This window comes from Sapajus apella, unplaced genomic scaffold (assembly GCF_009761245.1).
Source record: "Sapajus apella isolate SASKATOON/1434 unplaced genomic scaffold, GSC_monkey_1.0 scaffold78, whole genome shotgun sequence".
Classification (NCBI taxonomy): domain Eukaryota; kingdom Metazoa; phylum Chordata; class Mammalia; order Primates; family Cebidae; genus Sapajus; species Sapajus apella.
In genome coordinates this window covers 3,120,424-3,139,713 of record NW_022437018.1, presented here as the reverse complement: position 1 = coordinate 3,139,713, position 19,290 = coordinate 3,120,424, and the positions used below count along the sequence as shown (strand labels likewise).

The following is a 19,290-nucleotide window of genomic DNA, read 5'->3' as shown; positions in this document are numbered from 1 at the left end:
CAAATCTTTGGGTTCCTCTAAGATTGATGCCGTGACAGGATGTGAGCCTTAGTCCCTGATCCCTGGAGTCATCGGCTTATGTTTACAAGCTAAGCGGTTGTGCACCTTCAATGTTGATCCTGAAGTGTTTAACGGCTTATGCCACCCACATGTGATACAGTTAACTACTTGACCATAAAGGGGAGTTTACCAAGTGATAAATTTAGGCGATGTAAAATATTAAAGTAAGAATAAATATTTACAGGGCTAAGGAGGCTCTGAAATTGTGTGCATAGAGAAGGATATTACTGAGTCCAGCGCAAGAAGTGAGATCATCTTTGCTTTTAGATTAGGAACCATTATGAAAGGAATAGTGGTCCAAGTAAGGAAAGCCTCACAATTTCGCTTCTTTCCAGGGACTGACTGGTAGGTCACCTTCCAAGACACTGGTGTTTCTAAAACACTTGTATTCTTTTTGAAGTGGCATCTACATACAAGTTAATGTACTAGACACTAAATTACTTCAAAAGATTTACTTCCACAGAGTCGGCATATCAGGGTTAGAATGTTATATTAGTCAGAATTCTGATTCCCTCTCTGCTAACAGAGAGCAAGTCACCCTCTGGGAAATGTCTTTTCCCCATCTCCCACATTTGGAATCATTCTTAAGGTTGTCATAAAGATTAAATGACATCCCCTTCCACACTCTTTGTGGAAGTCCTTCTCCTCCTTTCCTTCTCTTTTTTCTACCTAAATAAAATCACCTTTCTGCAAAAAAAAAAAAAAAAAAAAAAGATTAAATGACATGTATGTGACAGATGCCTGGTAAGCAGGAACATGTGATATGAACATGGGGGAAATTATTTTTCTGACATAGGGTGTGTGGGTATGTATTTGTAGTCCACTTATTTTCCTAGTTTCTTCATGTAGTTTAACTTCTACAGACAGGAGAAAACACAGCAGTTACAACTCAACGGCAGAGCAAAACATTCAAACCTCAAACACTATTACTTTCTACCTCATAAAATTTGGTGGAAGCTATTATATATAATACTTACAGCCAACATTTGGAGGGGAAGGAGTTAGGGGAATGATACAGTTCCTATATTATTAATCTTTGGCACTTCCACATCAAATGATACCCTATGCTGCACAGCACTTTTTAAGTGTCCTCATAATGAGCCCATTTTTACACTTATGAGTAGGTATAGAGCTTTACATCTTAAAAAACGTTTTCCATAAGCATTACATTTAGTCCTCTTAACAACTTTTTGGAAAGTTATTATCCTTTTCCGCATTTGATATATGGAAAACTGCAGTGTAGCAGGTTAAGGAAGTAGCACAGAATTACATCCTAGTTAGGGAGATGGCCAAGATACAACTCCGTTTTCTTTCTCTTTCTGCTATCCTCTGCCCCTTTAATCTGCATTTTGTTTTTGTTTTTTTTAAACTTGTTTCATAAAGAGAAACAGTTCTATGAAACAGGTTATCAGGCAAAACAGCCTTAAACATGCTTGACACGTAAATGTAATTTATTTTTAATTAGGTAATGTTGAAATCTAGCATTAACACCTTTTGTAATATTAGGAATGCAGTTCATGAAACAAATTTCTCTTTCAAATGCAGTTTTTTTCCAGTACAAAATCATATTTTTGCTTTTAAAAAAGTCAAAGATACACCTTGTACACTAAACTGCTTTGTTTTTCTTTTCTAGAGTTGTGACATACGTGCTTTCCAATTTGCTATGCCATGCCTAAACAAAGCCAGGCAGATGACCATAAAAACCGTTTGCTACCTCCTCTTATGCATGTGGAGCTAGACCAGTGGAACACCCTCTTGGTAGGAGAAATTTTGACAGAAAGAATGCAGTTAGAGTTGCAGAATTTGCAAAATCACATTTTTACCAAACTCGCTCTACCACAACAGAAAACCAAATGAATGGATCCACACAGCAAGGACTTTAGGCAAACCTACACAAATAATTTAACATGCTATAAGGAAAGGATACCTTTTGGTCTATTTTCAGCACATAGCCATAAATTTCATGGGTGCCCAGTAAAAGGGAAACTACAATGGAAAAGACACTTTGCCTTCATAGAACTAACAATGAAAAGTGCACAGTATCTAATGCTTCTTTCTTCAAATAGGAAATGCCAAGAATAAAATCCGTATATTAGCCTGAGTATTTATCTATAAATTTGTTTCCAAAATTATGCTTTAAAAAAAAAAGAAGCTTCTCCTGGACACCACATCAATACCCACAGTCATAACTGGATTACAAAGCTAAGAGTTAATTTCCACCTGTAGATTTTAGGGAAAAGACATCACTTTTAAGTTGATTCCCACAACCAAAACTGGCTCTGATTTCCCTCATAACGGTGGGAAGAAAATAGGAGCTTTAGAGATCTGAAGAGTTGTTCTGAATAATAACTGAACTAATTCCCTGAGATAATTCTCGTCAAAATCCTGCAGAGCTGGGCCATTCAGGCTGAAAGGTTTTTCACTTTTTACCCAAGTGCAAAAGCTGTGACACACAGGTTCATTCAAAGACAGCCTGTGGGCCGGGCATGTTGGCTCACACCTGTAATCCCAGCACTTTGGGAGGCCAAGGCAGGCGGATCACCTGAGGTAGGGAGTTCAAGACCAGCCTGACCAACATGGAGAAACCCTGTCTCAACTAAAAATACAAAATTAGCCGGGAGTGGTGGTGCGTGCTTATAATCCCTCCCACTAGGGAGGCTGAGGCAGGAGAATTGCATGAACCTGGGAGGCGCAGGTTGCAATGAGCTGAGATCACAGCATTGCACTCCAGTCTGGGCAACAAGAGCAAAACTCCGTCTCAAAAAGAAAAAAGAAAGACAGCCAGTGGTATACGGGACAGAAAGGGTTAGTGCTGGTAGGTTATGCCATGATGTTGACATATCCATGACATGAAAGCTGGGGAAGGGACTCTAGATGGAAGGCTGGACATCATCTTGTCTGAGACTAGTCTGACTCAGAAGCATCTATTTTAGCAGGAATACTAGAGTGACTGAACACAATAAGGTATTTCAGGAGAAACAGAGGTCCCAGGAGGTCAAGTCATTTTCTTTATGACCTGTCAATACTTAGTATTAATGAAGAGCCTCAGAACAGTCTGTCACCACTAGCTTTCCTGTTTGTCATCACTAGCTGGAACCCAACAGCCCATTAGGCCCATGCTGTCCAGACTGGCCCCATTGCTAGAAGCTAACATGTAAAATGATTTGTACAAGAAAGCTGCCACTAAAACTACTGCTTAAGGCCAGTGCCCATGCAGTGTAGTCCAGATTTCCTTAAAAGTCAGAAAATCCATAACCATGAACAGCATAACTACGTCACCAGCCTCTTCCTCTTTAGGGTGCCCAAAAGTTGTTAGGTGTTATTAAAGCCACTGGCTTACCTGCAAGAATCCACTCTAACAACTGTTTCTCAATATGCCTTTCTACCAAACACTTACTCTCTAAAATACAGCCATACATCAGCTTATTCTCTACCATGCTTCAAATCCCCATTAGTACTAGTCCCTGAAATTTCTCTGTAACACATGGAACTCATCATCCAGGATAATTTCTTCTAAATAGCCAATGACAGCATCACATGCTGCATCCAGAGCAGAGAGATGGACAGCCTGAAGCTCTCTTCTTAGGTTAGGCCTGGTTGGACAACGCCACTGCTGTGTCCAGCTGGGTTGGCCCCAGGAGGCATCTGCACCTGTGCACAAGGCTCAGCCTTGGCTAAACGTGGCTAAGGTCTGCCTGTTTCTTACCAACCACTGAAATGCAGTCTTATAGAATAAACCTGAAAAGACCCTCTCTATAGGAGTTTTATGTAAGTACTTCTCTTACCTAAGAATGTTCTTGATAAAATTGACGGCAATATAAATGTTGAACAATAGCATTTGAGTTGAAAATAGAGTTCCCTTGGGGTAGTAGCACTTAATTTGCAATTTGAAAATTCTACCACCCCAAAATGTATTTTTGAAAACTCTTAAAAACTCAACAGCAAAAAGACAGACAATCCAATTATAAAATAGGCAAAGACTTGAGCAGATATTTCAGCAAAGAGGAGATAAGAATGGCAAAAAAAGCCAGTGAAAATATATTCAACATTATTATTCATTAGGGGAATGTGAATTAAAACTACAATGAGTTGTCTCTACGCAACTGTTATGGCAAGTGAAACTTTGTAAAAAATAATAATAATACCAAACGCTAGTGAGAATGTGTAGATCTCTCATACATTACTGGTGGAAATGTGAATGGTGCCGCCACTCTGGAAAATGGTTTAGCGTTTTTTTATTTAGCAAGTGACCCAGCAATTGCATTCTTCAGTAGTCATCCCACAGAAATAAAAATTTATGCTCACACAAAACCTATACACAAATGTTTACAGAAGTGTTTTTCATAATATTAATAGCAAAATAATGGAAACTACTCAAATATCCTGCAGCGGGTGAATGGACAAACTCTGGTACATCTACGCAATAAAAATTTACTCAGCAATAATAAGGAATGAACTATTGATATGTTCAATATGCTGGATGAAACTCAGGAGCATTATGCTTAGTTAAAAAAAAAGTCAACCTCAAAACATTACATACTTACATTCCCATTAATGTAACAGTCTCACAATGAAAAAACTCTAGAGATGGAGAACAGATTAATGGTTGAGGGCTGGGGGTGCAAATATAAAGACATAGTATGAGAGGATTCTTTTGTGATAACGGAACAATTGTGTGTCTAAACTATGGGATTTTTTTTAATCCTATGACTTTGAGAAAATATTTGCCATAAAAGCTAGTCAAAAGTTTTAAGATCTTCTTTGTGCAATAGAAACATGAAAGTGTTTAAAGATACAATGTTGGTTTAATTCCACTTAGGTACCAATTTTTATGTTGGCTTAAAAGGGAATGGTACTAATTTTATTAGCAAGCAATGATTTTAATATACAAAAATGAATAATTTCATGGAAATAACGAGAGCAGGGATACACTCACAGCAGTGATTACAGAGGTTATTTGCTGTGATTCATTTTCTCTGGTTTCCTATTAGCAAAATACAGTCTGTACAACTTGCTGCATTTTCTCCAACTTTTCCAAAGTCTGAGGTTTTATACGTAAAGTTCGGGGCTGCATATCACCATGTGGGAATGTCTTTCTCTGATCACTGCGCTTGTTTGGAAGGACTTTCCAGAACAATGAATTTTCCTCTGCTATATCTGAATTTCTGTTGATACCAACTCATTTTCTTGAAAGTTCTTCCAGTTTCCCTCAGATTTACCCATTCAACTAGGTAATTCCAAGGTAGTTAACTGTTCTTTATCCCCTTTAGAAGAAGCATCTTTTGGAAGCCTGTGAGCCTCTGTGTGCCCTGGGGGTGTAGGTCAAGAGCTGAAGGGTACACTGCCGGCTGGGGTCCTTGTGTGTCTTTCTGTTATAGGCCCCTGCCTATTATTTAACAGAAGCATGACACTGAACTCTTTTGAATTTAGAACTGAGAAAATGGAAGAAACTGAGGAAAGGCAAGCTGTTAAAAAGCAGGTTAATGATAAAATAAGACTTTGGCACAGACCACCCCAGGTGCAAATACAACTGTCAAGACCTCAGAAAAAGGAACTTCTCCATGCCTGTTACCTCATCTGTAAAATAATTTGGATAATAACAGCATCTATCATCTCATCAGTTGTTGTGGGGATTACATGAGAAAATGTGTTTTAAGCCACCCAGCCCTGCGCCCACCACATGTGAGGACCGAGATACATGTTGATTCCCATTTATTTTGAGTTTCTACCCTATTTCTTAGCTGCCAGGGCAGTTTGAAGAGAAATGGCTTGCAACGAAGAGGACTAATTGCTAGGAGTGAACAGGGTTAATTAACTTTTCCCAAGAAATTTGTACCTGAAAAGAATGTCATTTGATTAAGCCTTTCAAAATGGAGTCATTTTGCAAGAGACCAAGTCAGTTTTATGCCAAGTAAATGATCAACCACCTCTTGGATGTGTTCTTGAAGTAGACACCTGTACTTGACTTTTCACTACCCTCTCTTTCTGGTATCCAAGACTAGGGCCTTGGTAACTCCATTTTCAAAGATACTGCAATGAGAATGGCTTAAACAAAGGAGATTCCTGGTCATACCTTTCCTCATAAAAACATTAGATTTCCCTACGTCCTGGGGTCTCCGCGGGGTTCAGGGAGCACCAGGCAAGGCTTTGTCTTCAAGAGGCTATAAGCAAGTGAGAGAGTAGAAATACCACTGGACTGGAATTCATCTGGGAATCTTGGGCGGAGGGTAATTCATCAGGAAACTAAAGATGGTCTCCTAGAAGAAGCTGAGGGACCAAGAAATGTGTTTGCTTTTAGAATTTTTTCACACATCCTGCTTTGGGGGGGATAAGCCAAGAAATAGTCCTTACAATAGGATGGACTCTCTTTTTCCTAGTCCTTCGGTATCTCAGGAACATATTACCTGAGAACTGGTAAGCCCAAGAATGACCTTGTTTCCATCTTTGCATCCCCGGCTCTCCACACACAGCCTACTCATTAAAGGTTTATTAAATGTATATGTTCCTCAGGGTAGCTGAACACAGTCGTGTCTTTATTCCCCAGTGGTCTCTTTACAGGCTGAGAGTGATAAGTTTTGTAAGGCATACTAATTTTAGCAGGCTGACTGAAAGCTTCCTGAGGTCAGGGATCCTGTTGGTTGCTTTCACTGTCACCTCCTTAGAGCTTGGCAAGGCACCTGGCATCCTGTAGTCACTCTATAAGCATTTATGCGAATGCATGAAAACTACCCCTGGTTCTGTCCTCAGAACTCAGGATCAGCCCGGAAGAGAGAGGAGTTTCTGTGAGGAGGGATGGGCTGTCTTGGTCTTCCAAAACAGCCCATGGAGTTCACAGTCAATTTCACCTCCCCACTCCGCCATTTGCAGGAGGTTATAAATCACCGCTGTACCTGGGTCGAGGTCAGCTGTACGTCCCTAACGCCCCCTGCGAGGACCCCTCCGACCAAGTCTCAGAGGAAGGTAACCCAGCGGGGGCGAGCCAGCCAGCACGTGCAGCCGCCCAGGGAGGAGGAGGCTGGGCTAACGCAGCCCTTAGTCAGCAGCTGGGCTCGGTTTTGAAACAAAAGCCAATGTCCTCCCTCGGAGTCCGCGGCCGGTCAGCTCCTAGGGGGAAGAAAGCCATGCTGCCCAGCCGGTTAGTGGCCCAACCTACTTTTCCAGAGCCTAGGACAAAGGGCCAGCAGATGCACCGGAGTGGGTGGGATGTTGGGGATGGGGTACGGGGGCACAGGTGGCCCAGACCCTCCCTTCCCGGCAGCGCGGGGAAAGGGCCGGGGTCGCCCCTGCTCTGCACGGGTTTGTCCCGGGCCATCCGCCGCCTTGCCCGGGCCCGTCGGGTCTGCGTAGAGCTGAGGCAGCTCTGCCACCCGTGTCCCAGAGCACAGACACACCAGGCCCCGGTTTCATGAATGAAATCCAATCGTGTGGATATAAATAGCCGCGAAGGCTGCTAACGTCACAGTGCGAGCGGCGGCCGCCAAGGCGGCGGAGCGAGGTGCCGGGTGCTCCGTTCCGCCCGGCTGCCCCGCCTGGGAGTGGGGTGGGGGCAGGCGAAGGGGAGGGCTGCGGGTGGAAAGGGGCGAGCCCCTCTGGCCCCGGACTGGGAAGAGCGGCCGCGGCGCCGGGCGAGGCGGCAGGGCGAGGCAGTGCCATGCTGCCTTTGTGCAAAGTTGGGCGGCGGGCGGCGCGCCCCGCGCAGGGGCCCCGCACACCCGCGACCGCGCGCAGCCGTGGCTGCTGCTGAGTGGCCGGGGCCCCCCTTCCCGCTCCCCCCGGCCCTTGAAGGCGGAGAGAGCTCGCGTCTCGCTCGGCTTCAGGGTAGGTTCTGTGTCGTGAGTGCTCTATGCTGTGAAACTTCGAGCAGCGGCCGCGGAGCCCCCACCGCCCCGGCCCCAGCGGGTGGCAACTGGGGGCCCCGGGCCGTGCCACGCGGCCAGCAGCGCCCCGAGACAGAGTTTTGGGACCGAGCCCTTAGGGGGCCGCCCTCGCCTCTCCGCGAGGCGGGGAACCCTCCCATCAGAGGCGAGCACAAGAGATTTCTAGGAGTGCCCGCACAGCCGCACCCCTAACTTGGAGCTGAGGAAACGTACAACAGGCACCCTTAGCAGGCTGGCTGCGCCAGGGAGGGGGTGGTGCCGCGCCGACGAGAAGGCGCTTCTCCTTCGAAGGCCAGTGGCGGGGCCGGGCGGGGACCGGAGGACCCGAGCAGGGGAATACGCTAGCCCCTTTGGCGCTTGCACCCTCTTGAGAGTTGACTGGCCAGACCACAGTTTGGCGCTCCCTTCCCCTCCCCCGCAACCCCGTGTCTATGGAGTCTGTTGTGAGTTGCTGTGACAACAGGAGGAGCTGCCATGAGGGGCTTGCAGAACACCTTGCCTGTGTGTGCTCAGCTTTCGGGGAAAGCAACCAAGGGGAGGTGTGCAGACAAGAGAATCCAGTCCCCTTCCCCAAGAAAGAAGTGGAAGGCAGGCACAACTATGTGAAAATATATCATTAGATCCTACTGTTAGCTGCTCCGTTTCCATTCCCAGCAGTATCAAACATCTCAACCGAGGAGCAATGTCAATATTTAGACTTGGACAAGCCAGAAAGTTAGAAGGGAGCGCCAAGCACAGGGTTTTGACTTGGCTTTGCAAGTCAGCACACAAGCTGTGCCTTTGGAGCTGACTGTACACATTTGCTGGGGGCAAAAATGCATGAAGGTTGATATATACACAGAGGCACCCAGGTCTAGGAAACTCTAGGAAGTTAAAAACAGAAGAGTTGCCCTGACTTTGAACTTCCCCATCCTGTGCTGTTCACTGAGCCTTGTTTAACTCCAGCCAGATGCTCAGCTTGAAGTTTCACTGGTTTGGGGCTCCCCCACCCCCAACTGCAGCTGTGGTGTACTTTTCTACACTAACATACTCTAAACAGAAAGAAAAAATACTGTTATCAGTGGTTTCATCTTTGTATAAGTCCTCTGAAGAGCAGCAGATAGTAAATAGTCAATAGGCTGTGTTTGTTTGGTCTTAGCAAGCCTTAGACTTTTCAAAACATACTCTGATAAGTTTGTTTACAAACCCTTTTTAGAAATTTGGAACTGCATTTCATTTCCAGTAACCTTGTAGATGCTTAAGAGAGTCACTCGTTGCTGGAAAATAAACAGAAGCTCTTTTCTGTATAAATAATGTCTGCATATTGCTCCACAGGTGGAGTGAGCAGCAAATTATTATAGTAAACCTGGTTTCCTCTGAGATTCCTGGATCATATTTGGACATATTAATGGGAAGAAGGTTTAACCAGTTGATCCTAGTGCAGAAGGCTTTGGAAAATCATTAGGAAGCAAGAATATCATAGTCAATATACTAATTTTGTCTATTACTGTTTTCCCAGAATTTGAAGGAAGTTTAGTTGTTAAGTGCATAGGGCTGTGTGATCACACAGGTGGAAATAGAAACACATGTAACAGTTTGATGTTATTGGCTCAGTAATACAAATTGTAAGCTATAAAAACATAACAGGAAAAAGCAAAATTCTTTGGTCTTTTAATTATGATTATATTGTCTAAAAATGCTGTTTTGAATAGCATGCCCACATCTGCGACTTCTGTATTGTCAAATGCCTGTAAGGATTTTCATTGTTATCTGTCAGTTTGTGGCTACATGTTTTTTGGGTTGTCTTTTTTTTGTTTTTTTTTTTTTTTTTTTTTTTTTTTTTTTGGTATCGTGCCCAAGTGCTCAAAAATATATTTTCACAAATGCAGCAAAATGTTAACCTAGCTATTTCAGGATGTATTTGAGCCAAAGAAATGCCACTTTAACATTGGCACTTTGCAAAAGTAAAGCAGATTCTTCCCTTTTCCCGGGGGAAGAAAAGAAAACAACGTATGTTGAAAATTTTACTGGCTCCCCATGTACTCCTGGCAGGCAGTAGAATTTATAAAGTATTTCTCTCTTTTATGTAGGTAAGTCCAGCAGTGAGCAGAGTGTTCAGTTCTTCACTTCCAGCAAGCCAGGTCAGTGTCTTTGTGCAAACCAATGGCTATAGATTGGTGACATCCTGTGTCTAATTCTGAGCATGCATTTCAGAACAGGTTTCTTAATCATTTGCCTTTTTAAAATGTTGTCTTTGACTTTTTTATATACTCAGTTGTGAATGCCACAATTTAATAATTATTGTTAAAATTATTGCTTACTCTGTGAGTACAAATATGGGCCTCAAACCGGTTTGTCCTTTATACGACTTTTTATTTTTTCACTTTAGCATCAGAATGGTGCCACAGTTGAGAATACTGGGGATCTGGATGCTTGATAATTGAGGTTTTATTTCTAATCTTAGCACTCTGTGCTGGAAGAAACTTAGCACTCAATAATTGACTTATTGAGCATGAATCAAGGTTCAGGTAATGTGCTGCATTCTTTATATTAATATTCTTATTCTGCTTCAAAGAGAAAAAAAAAATCTCTGGGAGGTGAAACCGTTGTCTTGAGTCCCAAACTACAAGTGAGGAGTTGGAAGTTTAGAAACATTAGATAATATGTTCAATTCTTCTATTAAATGGCCCAAATAGGATGTTTAAAAAAAGTTTTTGTTTTACCCTAAGACCTAAACTCTCTAGTTGAAAAATTGTTTTCCAGTAGAAAAACGGAAGACAAAGAAGGTTAAGCGACTTGCCTAAGGTAACTTGGTCATTACTAGTGCACGTAATAACACTCAATGGCCCAGCTGTTACCAAATAATAAATTCTATTCTCTTAAGTAAAATAGTGAAATTATAAGTATTCATGTGTACTTTCTGGCATGACACCGTCAAAGATATAAGAAAGTTTTTATCGTGGGGTCTCTCGCCTTGAGGATTTTACAGAAGATTTAAAAGGCAAGATATGAAACATTCAGGTATAAAACAATAGAGAATAAATCAAGATTATACTTGCCAGAAGGCTGAATTGGGGATCAATGGTACATTTATGAGAAGTTCAGCATTTTCCACTCTGTGGAATTACCTTTCAATTCCATATATATATGCATGAAAAAAAAATTCCAAGCACATTTTTTTTTGTCTGGATAGATGATTAATCAGTGAGAGTTTGGAAAAGGACAGAATGTAGAATTTCAACCCAACAGGGAGAGATTATGTAGTCATCCAGAACCGCTAAATTGCAGTATATCAAACTCAAAGATGTTATTGCTTCAAAAGCATTGTAACCTAAAACCATGAGCTGTTTGAATCTGCACAGCATCTTTGAGAAAGCATAATCATTTGGCATGACATTTAAAAGTACTGGATTAAGGAACCTCAGTTTATCTGAAAGGTACCACGTAGATGGATTTGGATATATAATAGGTAATTCCTAACCAAAGTCCTGATCACAAACAAATATTAAGCAAGACTCTTTCTGTTTTTACCTAAATTGACAGCCTTCTCTCTTTTCTGTTTCCCCACTTCCCTTCTCCCCTCCTTCTTTCTATAGAGTAATTTATAACAGTTGTTAATCCTTCTTTGTGAATTTTATATAAAGGGGCAATAAAAAATGAAATGGGGAACAAATTATTAAAGCAAACCTTAAGATATCATCTTTTTTAATGTACTGATAACCCCCACTCAAGCTAATAGCTCTAAAAACTTAATTAGTGAAGATTTTTTAAAGCATTTAAAGGGATGTTATAAGCTGTCCTATAACACGTCTGTCCTGTGAAAGTTGTTATATAGTCAATCATTACAAAATAGGTCACATTCTATAACAGCACTATTATTATTGGGAAGATCCCATTACAGGCCAAGACCCCATCAACTGACATATGATTAGTTGTGATAATGGTATATAATAAAAATGTCAGCATAGCAACGATTAAACTATAATTAAAGCACTAAAATTATACTTTGAATCATATAATGTTATGAACAAAAGAGATCTAGGAATTAGCATGGTCTCGCTAATAATAATTATTTAGCAATGATTTGTTTTCTCTTTTGAACTTCATAAAGCTTTGGTTAGTATGCATGACTTACCTCTTTAAAAAAGGCTGGAAACATTTGAAATGTTGCCACTTTTTGCTCAAGAAATATACCTGTAGAAAACAGAGAAATGTTTAAAACCTTTCTTGGTTTTCCTTTTAGAAAAATAGGCCATTCAGAGTTCCCCTCTGGCTTCATGTATGCTTAAAGAGCACAGGTGATTTGAATGTGGTTCTTGTGTTTCTCTTCTCATCTCTGCCAGGCTTCCCACCAACATCACAGCACCAAAACAAAACTCGGAGAGGGAGGGAAAAATGAGTCTCAAAAAGTGAGTGTAGACAAGGGCAGGATGTGAGAGAGTGTGTGGGCAGCAGGGAAGAGAAGGAAAGGGAAAGCTTTTGGGGGAAGGGTCAAGAAGCAGTCACTCCAATGCATGGGATCTTTACATGCTAACAGTTATCTGCTAGCATCAGAATATTTTTATTTTCAGTTTGGAAACAAATAGAAGCCACTTCCTTCTTTTTCTGGCTTCCTTTTGTTCCTTGTGCCCAAAAGACAGAAATTGGAAAATTTGCAAAAAGACACAAAAAGTGATGTGTGAGTATGACTGCCCCTCTTCCCAGACGTCCCAGGACATTTCTGTCTTCGGATACTTCCTTGAGCTCTGTCATCAAATACATCAGCGTGTCTCTGATCAGGCTTTATCCACTAAGAAACAAATAAACAAGTTTCACAGAGAAAGAGATGCCAAAAGGTCTAGAAGAAAGCAATTACATGTCTCCACTCTGCACCTGAGTTTATTGCATAGACACAGGTTAATGGCAAGTTCCCAGCATTAATGAGGTTATGATCTTAGGCTCCATCTCTCTGTGGAGAAATTTCCTTTGAATTGTTACCCAAATGTAGACCAAACCCCTAATGACCGCTGTGATAACAATAAACTAGCATTTACACCCCTACTAGATGCCGGACACGTTAACTAAATTACCGCTAATATTCATTATCAATTCCAATTTTACAAAGGCAAGAAACAGAACTCAGAGATGTTAAAGAAATAGTAGGAAACAGAGCTTGGATTTTCACCCAGTGCTGTCTAAGAACTTGAAAAATATTTGCTCTTAACAAACTCCCCCCAAAAACACTAAAGCATTTCATTCCTGGTTAACTGTTGCAGATGTTGGAGTGTAGAAGTTATTCTTCTGGGTTTGTTTTTACTTTCTAAGTTTTTTAATTTAAATTTGAACTACACAACATTTTTGCCTAGATAAATTGGCTAACTCTTTAGGTCATTTTAAATGTATTTTGATGGAAGTCGTCACAACCTTAAACAGTTGAGTCAAAGAGAGTTGAATCATGGAGCCAGGAGTGTCCTTATTAAGGATACTTAGCCCAACCTCATGGGGATGGAAAACACTGGCACCCAGAGAAGCAATGTAACTTGACTACTCTCTTAGTTAATAAGTGGCACGGCCTGAACTGGACCCAGGCTTCCAAGTCCCAGACAGAGCCCAGTTCCATTACATAACACTGCCTGAAAAGTGCCAAGTCTTCTAAATCTTCCAACGTAGCCTGAAATATGACTAGCAAGTATGATACACATCTGAAACCCAAGGTACATCCAGAAATGGTGATAAGAGAATTCCAGTGGTGTAAAGATATGGTGGGTACCAGGAGAAATCTCACTTATCTTCAGTGGTGCTGAGATAAATAGTTTTTCTCTTATTCAGAACGTAGCACCCTTCTAAGCTGTCTTTGTTATATGAACCCTTCCAAGCTGTCTTTGTTAAGTGATCTGTTTGGCACTTTTTCATTTTGATCAAACTCTGGCTTTTCATTAACTATGCAACTTAGATGACATATGACCTTACTTTCCTTAACTGTAAAATGGGAACAGTATCCCCTCCCCCAACAGAAGATGTGATAAAATCCTCATACATGTAAAGCACATAGTAGGCGCTTAATAAGGGTTAACTCTCTTATCCTTCCTAGAGTATCTCGAAAGAAAGTATTTTAACATATTAGGGCAGTTGTATCATTTTGTCTCTGAATTTACTGGAGTCATTTGAATTCTGATATTGCAAGGAATGGTTATAGAAATTTTTTTTCTTGAATACAACAAGTCCAGTGGTCTCTCCACGTTCCAGTGGCCCAGTCTACATTACATTTGTTTCCTTCACACTCTAAGGTTGCCAAAGTTTACTTACATTGAATTATGTTATTGCCTTAGTTCCTGCTACAAACTAATACCAAGCTTCTCCTGCAGATTTGTGGCTCTCATTTTCTTCTAGACACTGTTCCTAAGTATCTAAGGTGTTTTCTGCATAGAACTTTGCATCTCAAAGCAACTATTTCCAGCCAGATAACTGAGAAATATTTCTGGAGAATATCATTGCCAGTAGAAAATTGTTGCTTTCGATTTTGAAATGTGAGACTTTGCTACCTTCATTTCAATTCACCGTAGTATTGAGTATTTGAGGCAGGCTGCTCCTGCTTTTCTTTTCGTCACGTGTTGCTGACTGATACATTGGTAGGAAAAGTGTAAACACTACAGTTTCCCCATTTCACCTGCAGCACTTGATAACTACCCTGGCCTAAATTATATCTCTGGAAAGTGTTTTGTGCACCCCTCTCCCCAGCTGCCACATTTTGTCATGTGGCACTTGCTGCCTTGCTTTGGACTTTTAGAACCAAGTCCTTAGCAACACATCCAATTCATCACATATGTGGAGGAAAGCTACTGCTTTGATATACCTTTTTTGATACTTGTACCTGTTTTTCCTTTTTTAGTAATAATCCAAATGGCCTAGAATAGACTTTATTGTCCTGGTGGTGCAATTTCTCTTTTAGTATTTGGTAAATGCATATCGTGAGATGGATGTCCTTTTCTTCAGATTGAGAAGTAGCAATTAGATGTCCTTCCCAGTGCTATGAAGTGGCTGAACTGGGGCTAGGTGCTTAGAAATCACCAGTTGCTATACTGTCCTTAACCTTATTACTAATCTCAAATTGATTAGACATTTTTAATTTTACCAAGGAATTAATTGCTTTTAAAGCAGTGCTCAAACTTTCATGTACATACAACAAGGATGAACATCTTGTTAAAGTGCAGATTCTGATTCTGGAATTCTGGGTGGGGACTGAGATTATGCATTTCTAACAAGCTCCCCACTGATGCCAATGCTGCTGATCTGGGGACCACACTTTGAGTCATGAGGTTCTAAAGAATAGTTGTTACTACATCTGAAAGTCATGCTTACTAGGTCATAATTAGACCACCTTATTTTATTTGCTTTTTTCTTAAGTTATAATAGAGAGCCATGGAATCTTAAACATAGGAGGGATGTAGACAGTCGTGACCTGGTAAATCATCCAGCTCTTCTGGAAAAAATAAAATGTATGTATGTACATACACAATTGACATAAATTCTAGTGACATAAAGAATGTGTAGCACACAGTTTACAAATAATAATAAACTCTATAATACTTGTTATTATAAATTCCATATGGCCAGCTGAGTCTCACAGAATGCTTTTGTTGTTTTTTGCAGAACTCTTCTATCCATAGGCCAACCTATGTTGTAGTTGATTAAGGGATGCAGTTCCTATATACAGATATTTTCCTTTATTAGCATAATTATTAAGACAAAAGTGAAACAGCAAAGACATGCATCAGAACTCTACTCATTCATCAGTGATATGAATGACTTCCTTCATATCATCCTCCTGAACGGGATGATAATGTTTAATACTAAAAGAATATTTTTCAAATGTACTGTTCATAGTGTAACACCTACACATATAGCACACTTTTAAGTTTAATTCGTCCGTTTCTTAGATCTAGAACAATAAAGCAAGTGCTTTATTGTTGCTTGGTAGTAACAATAAATTGATTGGTAGTGGCTGCTGATTTCTGTGGTGTAAATACTCCCACCATGTCTAATTTCAAGCTACTGATGTGGCTGAGAACAGAGTTAGAATGATGCAGTATCACATCATTATATTGTACTTTCACCATATAGATAAAATTGGCATAAATAGCCTCAAAATATAGATAATTGTAAATATAGAAAAATAACTAGAAATTGATGTGTTTTGGGTACTAATTATCTTTGTTTTTAGTATGATTTATTTAATTGTAAGTTTATATAATTTAATTTTTAATACTGGCACTAATGGGCTTGCAAAATTCCTACAAATTTAACAAATGGTTCTTATGGGCTAGTAGGGGCTGGCTTCTGCACGCCACTGGATATAGATCATCTGGTACAGTGATTCCCAACCTTGCTTTACACTGGAATACCTCAAAGAACTCACAGCCTACAATTTTAGTAGATCCAAGTTAGGGCCCAGGAATATGAACTAAAAACGTTTTTATTAAAGTCTATCTTATATTTTTAAAAATAAACAAATTATAAGTATAGAACAAAAAATTTTCCTAAATTGAACACACTCACATAACCAGCATCTAAATACAAAAACAGAACATTACCAGCACCCAGAAGCCCTTCTCATGCCCCTATCAGGCCACTACCCAATCAATGTAACCCTTATCTTGATTTCTAATACCATAGATTAATTTTGCCTGCTTTTGGACTTTCTATAAATGAAATCATATCCTATGCACTCTTTTGTGCCTGGTTTCAATGTTATGTTTGTGAAATTCATCCATACCGTATGTAGCAGTAGTTCATTCATCTTTAGTAGTGTATAATATTCCATTGTATAAATAGGCCTCAATTTATTAGTTTTTATCCATTCTACTATTGATGGGTTCTTTCCAGTTGTTGGCTGTTTTGCATAGTACTGCCAAGAACATTCTTGTACAGATAGCAGTATGCAAAACAAAACAAATCCCCCAGTGATTCTAATGAGCAGCCAATCTCAACTGCCTTGCCTACATTTTCCCCTCCTGTTTCTCATATAGCATGCCCAAGGCCATTGATACTTTCATGTGAATATACTTTTAATACCATAAGCCACAAAGCCCATGTGCTTCCATTCATTAGAGTATGTTCTCCTGGCTCTTTACAATACAAGCTCACCAGCTTTCCCTTTCATCAAGATATCTACATTTGCTTTCTCTAAATAGGGATGAGATTTGGCCTCACTTCAGTAAGCATGGGAGAATAATAGACACAGCGGACATGGAGCCAAAGGCTAAATTTGGCAGCTGATCATTAAGGCTCCTGGAAAGAGGCTTCAAGTAAGAGAACTTGTTTCCCTTTGTGTGTATCAAACAAAAGTCAACAACAAACCCTTAAATCAGATTCTAATATTCTTTAAATTCTTTTTATTTGAAGTAAACCAAGGACTCTATTCTGTCATGATTACTGAAATTGGTCTCATGACTTGATCTGGAAATATTAGAGAATGTCTTGTTCCTTCACCTAGCATTCAGCTAGTGTATCCTTGTTTCATTGTTCTAGGCTGAAGAGCTATGTAGATTTTGTGGTTGGGCCTATTGAGGTATTAGTCCCTTTGATATAAGTAAAGGGAGCTGAATAACCAGGACGTCCAAGGTGACATGTTAATGAGTGGGGTTTCTGCTCAGGATTGAAAAGAAGGTTCCAGGAGCAGTAAGACTCTTCCCTACCATATGAAAGTCACTTCACATAAAGTTCTTAAGGTATACAGAGAGAAGGTCAACAGTAGATATTAATTTCACATAAAGAAGGAAGAATATTTTCTCACACGCAGAGGTATTTTATTCTCTGATTTTCCTACCTCCTTGACCTCTTTTTTGTAAACTTTTTTGTTTCACAAAGAACACATGTTCACTATACAAGAGATAGAATATATAGATAAGAAAAATGAAAAAAATAAAATGAATTATTATCCTATCCCATAAAATATGTTGGCATTAGTATTTTAGCATATTTCTATCTCAATCTTTTTGTGTGTATTTAGGCACCTAATTTTTTTTTTTAATTTTACTTTAAGTTCTGGGGTACATATGCAGATCTTGTAGGATTGTTACATAGGTATACGCATGTCATGGTAGTTTGCTGCCTCCATTTCCCCATCACCTACATTAGGTTCCCCTCCTTGTATCCATGTGTTCTCATTGTTCAACATCCACTTATGAGTGGAACATGCGGTGTTTGGTTTTCTGTTCTTGTGTCAGTTTGCTGAGAAAGATGGTTTCCAGATTCATCCATGTTTCTGCAAAGGAAATGAACTCATTCTTTTTTATGGCTGCATAGTATTCCATGGTGTATATGTAGGCAGATAATTTTTAAGGAATGGTGTCATTCGATAAATATTGTAATCTTTTTTAATTTAAAGATTTATCATGAACATCTTAATATAACAATAAGTGTACTCCTATAACACATTTTTAATGGATACATATTAGTTTTTCTTTAACCCGTCTCCTGTGTTTGGACTTCTAAAGTTATTTTCAATATTTTGTTTCCACAAATAATGATATAATGACCATTCTTTAAACAAAATCTTTTTCTATACATTTATTATTTTTCAGGAATAAAACCTTATAATTGGATGAATGTTATGGCATTTTAAAATCTTTTGACTTAAAATTTCTAGTTGCACTCCATGCTGATATCATTTTCCATTTCCACAAACATTGCTTCATCCTGCTTTTTAAAATTGTACAATTTTTCATGTAATAATTTCTATCTAAAGTTGTAAGGTATAGGAACATGTCCTGAAAAACACTAGCTAGAAACCATTCATTGTTATTAGCCAATAACTTCAAATAAAATAAGAGAGCTTAAGAAGTCTGGTTAATTTTCCACCAGAACTTTTGTATTTATGATCTAACATTGCTGTGAAAACCTAAAAAAAGTTTCTTTGTTTGCCTGAATTAAAGCACAGCCTAGTCCTAACGAGCATAGGATAGTCTTATAAATGTTTACATACAGTTGCTTGATTGTCATTGTATCTGAAGATCTCGCAACAGGTGGTCATGCTGCTGCTTCAGAAGCTAACCTGGTGACATGTTTAGAGAATGCTTTCAATGAGTAACTTGAAAGTGCTCCACTACAGAGCACTGTGGAGACTTTTCTTCGTGAGCATGGGTTTTTAAACACCCATAGTCTACAGCCTTAATATTAGCTTTCTCAAATAAGCACTTAGGACTTTGCCGTTTCTAAAGACTTGACCAATATTTTGATTATTAATTCTTGACAAAGCTTCCCTATTCAGCCCTTAAGCCCTACCCACGAGGACAATAGAGCCTCCAAAATCAATGTGTAGAGTTTTCTTTCTCTCTTTCTCTCTTTCTCTCTTTCTCTCTTTCTTTCTTTCTTTCTTTCTTTCTTTCTTTCTTTC

General features: G+C 39.8%; 1 protein-coding gene across 11 annotated transcripts in view; it reads left to right on the top strand.

Moving 5' to 3' along the window:
* RHOBTB1 (Rho related BTB domain containing 1) overlaps window positions 1–19,290 on the top strand; it is a 127,878-nt gene that overhangs the window by 48,021 nt on the left and 60,567 nt on the right. For 4 of the 11 annotated variants that reach the window (XM_032252553.1, XM_032252562.1, XM_032252555.1 and 1 more), the window contains exon 3: window positions 10,007–10,057. The exons of 3 other annotated variants lie outside the window; for them this stretch is intronic. The gene's annotated coding sequence lies outside the window, so the exon portion shown is untranslated. Of the gene's footprint in view, window positions 1–7,087; window positions 7,196–7,659; window positions 7,883–10,006; window positions 10,058–19,290 lie in introns of those variants that run through there. 4 more of the 11 variants (XM_032252556.1, XM_032252563.1, XM_032252554.1 and 1 more) reach the window with 4 other exon arrangements.